The following is a 7,816-nucleotide window of genomic DNA, read 5'->3' on the forward strand; positions in this document are numbered from 1 at the left end:
CGCGCACCATTTGAGTCTCTAAAGATAGGGTAGTAGGGAATGCAGTTATGCATCCCACTTTCTTTTGAGATAAAGTTGGAGTGTCTGGGTATCCATTGAAGGATTTTAGTCACAAATGTTAGGCAGGGTTGAATCAACAATGAAGTCGGAATAGCGCTGCTACCAATAAGTTGCCCCTCCCTTGCCCGAGTTGTTCACTCGGGTAAACCGGTCTAGAAACTAATCTCTTTAGGTTTAGGCCTATTAAACCTGAAATACAAACATGATTATCCTTAGTAGGCTCCGCTTATTTGCATCATTTGCATTTTACTTAGTAGACTTGAATAAGAATTGAGTCTGTCTATGACATGTATTCCTCTCTTACTTGACCACTTAGATCATTTTATGTGCTACATGCAAATGCGTTTATTTAGAAAATATCTATAAGTTGACTTATTTTAGTGTGACTAGTGAAGAAAAAAAAAATATTTCTTCTTTTAGAAGATATTATACCTTTCTAGAAAATGAAATGAAAGATATTATGATTTGAGATTTTCAAATCGTATTTTTTTTATAAAAAAAGATTGTAAAACGTGATACATAAGTTTATAATTTTATGAAAAATACGCATCATTTTAAATTTTATATATATAAAAAAGACTCATGCTCGGGGTGAAGAAATTATCCGTACCATATATAAAAATCATATTTAAGAATAACTAATTACTATTGTAAGCGTCTAAAGTTTCAATCCTGAAATACAGTAAACAGGAAAAGAAAAATAAGCAAGCAAGCAAATAATAATATTTGTATTTGAATTAATGCGAAGGTTACAATCTTTATAAAATCTCTTAAAAAAGATATGTAATCCCCTGATTCTTCTCTCCACATATGTTCTTGATTTGGCGGAATACTTGCGGCTCAATACTTGGAGCGAAGACTTCTTTGTATGCGGAAGACTTGCAGATCACCAATGAAGAGCAAGGATTCTCTATGTATTTATATGTGTCTTCTTCTTTTCTTCCTCCTTTTTTCTGGTCTTATGAAGACCTATTTATATAGGCTTGAGCTAGGGTTTTAGGGGTATTTTTGTCCAAGCAATTTTGGTCCTTGGGCTTGAAGAACATGAGTTGGGCTTGTCTTGTCAACTTAATGGACTCACCCAAATGTGATTTGGACTTTATTTAAGTCATATATTTTGACTTAAATATTAATCCGACTTTATTAACCAGTAATTTGACTTGGTCAATATATCATGAATTTATGGATTAATCCAAAATTTAATATGGATTTATCAATAAAATTTCACTGTCTACAACTATTATTGTTGACTAGTGAATTTTTATAAAATTATGTGTATTTGAAAGATTGTAATCACAAATAAGTATTTATAAAAAGAACATCGAGATATGCGTTTATTCATGCAGTATCTTAAGTTATTTCGATAATTTATTTATAAACTCTGATTTATTTATTTGATAAGATTGTATAATAATTGAGAAAATATGATAGTTTTCACAACCTGCGAGTTTACATGATTACGAAAAAATATACAATTTAATAAAAAATCAAATTGCATGTCGAAACAAAACTTCAACTTCATACATATATCCGACAGACAACAAACTCTGAAGGAAGAGACCAAAAAAATTAAAGGAAGAGAGTAAAATTAAAATGGTAGAGATAATGAAGTTTCTCCAACTCCCATTTCATGGAGAAGACAATAATGTAGATAGAATAGACAAAGAAATAGGTCCACTAGAACGTGCACCCTTACCAGCATCCATTATTTAGCCAGATTTTCTCATAATAAATTTATTTTCTCATAAAAAAATATATCTTTTCTCATAAAAAAATATCTTTGTATAAATTATTGGGGAAAAAAAAAACAAATATAAAGCATGAAAGATATGTTTATATTATATAGGTGTGCGTACACTTGTAATATCGGTGGCATACATGATGATTTTCTTATCAAGTAGTTTGTTTGTTTGAAAAATAATGCCTTTAATTGGTATAAGAACTTAAAGCCTAAGTGGATTAATATATATTTCTAATGGTTTGCAATAAATTTTAAAGTAATAGAAAATAAATTGCAATAATAAATAAAATATGAAAAAAAAAAATATTATTGATAAATATATGTGGGTACAAATTATTTATCCATTGATTCTTTTCTCTGATTCAAGTGCCACATATTTATCGAACTAGAATGATTTGAATTTGATCTCCATGAAAGGATCTTGAAGCATTTGATTATCAAGAAGAGTCTGGCATATTTTGATCTCTTTATGGATATCTCTCTTTATGAATATCTCGTAAACTCTTGAGATCTTCATAAAAAGAGATATCCATAAAGAGATCAAAATATGTCAAGACTCTTCTTGATCTCTTTATGAGTACCCAAGAGTTTATGAGATATTTGAGATACCTCTTCAAAGGAATATATATTACCATTATATCGGTATGAGCTAGAGTTTATGGTAAAATAATCTCCAAGAACCCTAACTGAAATAGAACTCGTCTTATAGAGTCTTACAAAATTTCGATGTCTATGATAATAAAGAGGAATTGCTCATAAAATAGTTATATTTTACATTTTAAGGAGATATACATAATACACTTATTACTAAATTGTAGGCATAATTCTTGTATGTGCACACATAATGTGTATATTTATTGTATATATAATGTAACAGTATAAATACATTGATATTGTATGAACACGTATATAATGTATTATCTATAATTTGAAAGAATGTGCATACAAATTACAATGTATATATTGAATTTTGAAAGAAAAAAATACTGCTATGTTTTGAGAAATAGAATTTACTAATTTTTTTGCGAAAGAAAAACAAAACACTAATCTTTTTGTTATATTGAAAGGGAAAAGGTTTTATTTCAACAAGTATAAGAATTATAAAGGGAAAACAATATAAATGGGCCAAAAAATCTAAAATAATTACAAATTCATACCCAAACTCAAAGTAAATTCTGAATTACCCATTCTCTCATAAATGATTACATCTCATACCCTCCATTCATTAAGGCTAATAATTTTCAAATATATATATATACTTATTTAGTATCAATTAAGTAAAATTATCAGCCTTAATGATATCAATACAGTATGTGATACTGATTTAGTATCAGTTAAGCAAAATTATCAGCCTTAATGATACCAATACAATATATGATATTGATTTAGTTTCAGTTAAGCGAAATTAGTTGGGGGGAGGAGGGGTATATAGTATAATTATTTAGTAGGATATGAATGTAAAGAGGTATATATTTGTAATAATTTTACTTTTATAGGATATTTGCTTAATTTCCCCGTTATACTCTAGAACTTGTCCCATGACTAGAACACTAATCTTGTTAATGAAATTTTACCTCTTGTGAAGCCTAAGGATCCATTGGCTAGTCACAACAAAAAGGCAAAAGATAGCTCTCTAGAACAATAATTCAAGAATCTCTTTACAAGTTGCACTAAAACAATAATGAACATTTCTTTCCTAAAATGTAAAAAAAATAGTGATTCTGAAAGTGCTCATCATAACCTTTTTAGTGTCTCAATTCAAATTTACTATACATAATTATATTTCCTATTCTTGGTGTTTTATTGATCAGATGTAGGGGTGTACATGACCGGGTTGGTTCGGATTTTTCAAATATCAAACCAAATCATTTGTGTAAAAAATTTAAATTTATAAACCAAACCAAACTAATAAAATTCAGATTTTTTTGAGTTTTTCAACCTCAGGTTGGTTCAGGTTTTTCAAATACCAAACCAAACCAAACCATTGTGTCGAATTTTAAAATTGATAAATCAAACCAAACTAATAAACCTCAGATTTTTTTAGATTTTTTCGGTAAAGTTTGCTTACAAACATATAATTAACTTGTGCTCCAAATATTTCTTTAGTCCAACCAAAATACAACTATCTAAGGTGTTTCTTAAAAAAAATAACACAAAATATGATATGAGTACTGATGACACAAAAATATTCAATAAAAAATAATAATGAAATCATCATATAAAATAAATATTGCAAAGTCATAATGAAAATGATCATAATTTAAAAGTACTAAATCATGCTAAAATAAGTTTAATAAGTATTAGCTAGTTACATTACTTAATATTTAAGGAAAATTAAAATTAAATTATGTATTTTAATTGTCTAAACCAATGTAAAACTAAATAACAAATATTCAATATTATTGTTATTCTTAGTGTTGAATTGATTTTCTTTTTGCATTAGTATTAATTTGATTTTGATTTAAGTTTTATTATAATTATCAACAACTATGAACTATAATCTTTAATGGACCATTCCGAATTCTAAGTTTTAAACTTGAAATAATATATTAAAAGATAAAAACTATGAAATAGTATTAGAAATATTTTAAAATTATATCAAAGTAAATATTTTTATGTATAAAAAGAAAATTTTAAAATTACATATAATGTCGGGTTGGTTTTGTCTCGGGTTGGTTTTTTTTAGTTAAAACCAAACCAACCCAAATATAGTCAGGTTTTTTTTTCCAATACCAAACCAAGTCAAACCAAACCACTAGTCTGGTTTTTTTTTCGATTTGACTCAATTTGCGGTTTAGTTCAATTTTCGATTCGATTTTGTACACCCCTAATCAGAAGTATTCAGAGCCATCCAACAACGCCTTACTGATTTAGAATTCGAACAATTTCAAAACAAGTTTTAGGTGTTCAAAGATCAAGAACAAATTCAATTGTATTTGGAAGTTATAAATATTGCAATTTGTTATATTTTTCTTGGTTTTGATTTTCTCATTTAAATTATCCTTTTTAAAACTTTGTTTTTAGTCAAATATCATTATATTGTAACACTTAAAACGATTTTTTAAAATAAAAAATCACTCTTGTCAAAGGGAAAAGAAAAACAAATTAATTCAGAAATTCTACAAATACATGATTTTCATGATTACCGACATTAATGAATTTAATTCTCCAGAGCAATGACGATAATACCATTTAATTTCTTTAATGTTTTGAGTGTTTGACCATATAATACTTAAATTAATTTCTCAAAGTGGCAAATGCCAAAAAACAAGAGAATAATGTTAGCTGCCCACTATAAGTGGTTGTATTATTTTGAATTTTCTTCTAAACGATATTGGCGCATGTGATTCTGTCAAAATTATTTGCTTAGTTACTCCAAATTTAGGGATGTTCACGGGTTGGTTTGGATCGGTTATTGGTCAAAACCAAAACCAAATCAACTTAATCGATTTTAAAATTATCAAAATCAAACCAAACCAAATATAATATACATTTATCGGTTTGGTGATTATCGGTTTCGATTTGGTTTGGTTCGGTTATTCGATTATTAACCATACACAAAAATAAAAGAAACAATTCATTTAAAATGTGAAAAAAGTGACAACAATCCATTCAAAACGAAAAATAGTTAGAATGACTTAAATTACTAAACTTTCAATCACTAAATTTACTATCAATAAAGCTTTAAAATTCACTATATTGGCCTAGAAGGAAGAGACAATAACATTTTCAGTCCCACAAAGAATTGACATAGACACTCATATACATGAAATCAATAAGATAAATATTTCATCTTGGGCATTTTTGCTTTCAATAAGTAAATTATAAAGAAATTTTAATGAAAATATGTATAAGATCTTTAAAATTGTTTATAATAATAATATATTAAGTATGTATATTAATAAAATATATGTATATAATTCATCGGTTCGGTTCGGTTATTTCTTCGGTTTTTTCCGAATAAAACCATAACCAAACCAAATACTATCGGTTTTCAAAAATCTAAAACCAAACCAAACCAAACCCAAATAAAATAGGTTTTATTTTATCGGTTTGGTTTGGTTTTTCGGTTTGGATCGGTTTTTATCCAAACCGTGAACACCCCTAACTCCAATTGATCTGATACCGAATGTATTTCAAATCAACTAAATTAATTTTAATAATTAAAAATTAAAATGGTAACAAATATGACTTAATTATAATTAAACAATAAATAAGTGTATATATATATATATATAGTGTAAACAACGAAGGAGTGTTTTTATCAAAACAGACCTTCCTACTTCCATGTTAAAAATGTGAACAAAATGACTAATTTTATATGTAAATTATCCTCAAATGTATGTGGTGCTTACTCTATCACAAGTTTACTAATATTAATTAAACAAAATTTCCTGATCCTCGTTGGATTAAGAGAATTTAAAGTGAGATAAAAATAAAGAGAAAAAGTTTGACCTTAACTCCTTAAAAAATTAATTAATCAATCTCTCTCTCTCTCTATATATATATATATAACTGAATGTAAGCAATCCTATGTGGCACCTCTCTATGACCAGTATTCCTATTTATTTATTTTTCTCATTAAAAAATTATTGAATAAGATAAAGAAACAAATATGTTAAATATATTAGTGGCAGTTATGTTGTTTTTAATACCCCATAACTGTAGCACATAAATATTAGAAATTAAAAGAGAAATAAATAATTGTTGATAACCTATATGAGAGAATATCAAGAGTTTTCTCTGATATTTAAAATAGAGTAGATAATCACAAATCATTTCAACTAATATTGATGTGTTCATTATTGACGGAGTAGTAAAAAAATTCATGGTTTGATTAGCTCCTTTCTCAATATTTCATTCTTTTTTATGATTGTGTTTCAAACATCTTCTTTGTTTTAATTCTTTTTCTTCCTTTCTTTACTTTTTAACTTTTCAGGAACATCAAACAAGTTTCATTGCACATGCACGCATCAAAGAGAAAAAAATTCAACAACGTACCAAATAAATTTAAAAAAAAAGTCATGAAGGGAAGAAGGATAATAAGCAATGGAAAAAGAAAAACAGAAACAACAAAGCTCCTCGGAAGGAAACTTAGAGATGAAGAGAAGATATCTCAGAATGGACAATATTTCGTCGGTTTTAGCGTAAAATAATAGTCAAATCATTGACGGTAACCGTTAGATATATGAAAATTGGAATTAATTTTATGCAAGAGTTAATCTAATATCCTATTTAGTATGATATTCTATATGATCAACTAACTACAAATTGCATCATATTCTTTTTTCTTTTTTTTTTAAAGTAATCAAATTTATTAATAATAACTGAGCATATAATTATGTGTTTAAAGCTTCAGGATTAAAAAATAATAATTAAAAATCAGAACCAAAAAAACGCAGAAATAAAATTATTAGGAATATTTTTAAAGTTATTAGAATCTAAAATAGGTTAAGAAACGTACGATTCAAAATCATTGTACAATTACAAATATATATATACACATAAAAAGAAATTTTCAAAATTATTTATATTTATCCTACAAAATAAAAAAATTAAGTATTAAAATCAATAAAAATGGACACCTTAACTTTGTCACTTCTTGATGATGATAGAATATGATTTCTTTATGAAAAGAGAAGAGAGAGTATCTCATGATTCTTCAAGATATTGATATAAGAAGAAAAGTCATGTAACAAATGTTCCCTTCATAAAAATAAAAAAAAAATTAACAGGATATTGCACTATAATGTTTTCTACAAGAAAATTTGTATTGTGAAACAAAAATTAAATCATACTGGTTGAAAAACTTATAGAAAAACTGATGAGTGATAAGAAGAATTATTTAAAGAAAGAATCAGTTTAATTATTAAATTAGGAAAAGTATAAGGAGAAATATATTTTGTCAATTATCATTTGAAAGGATCCTAAATTAGTTCTCACATTATTACTTTCCATTTTTATTCTTCTTCCGTTCTTTTTTTAATTTTTTTGTTTCATTTTTCTTTATAATTT

The sequence above is a fragment of the Solanum tuberosum genome, unplaced genomic scaffold (genome assembly GCF_000226075.1).
Source record: "Solanum tuberosum cultivar DM 1-3 516 R44 unplaced genomic scaffold, SolTub_3.0 scf00210, whole genome shotgun sequence".
Taxonomy (NCBI): domain Eukaryota; kingdom Viridiplantae; phylum Streptophyta; class Magnoliopsida; order Solanales; family Solanaceae; genus Solanum; species Solanum tuberosum.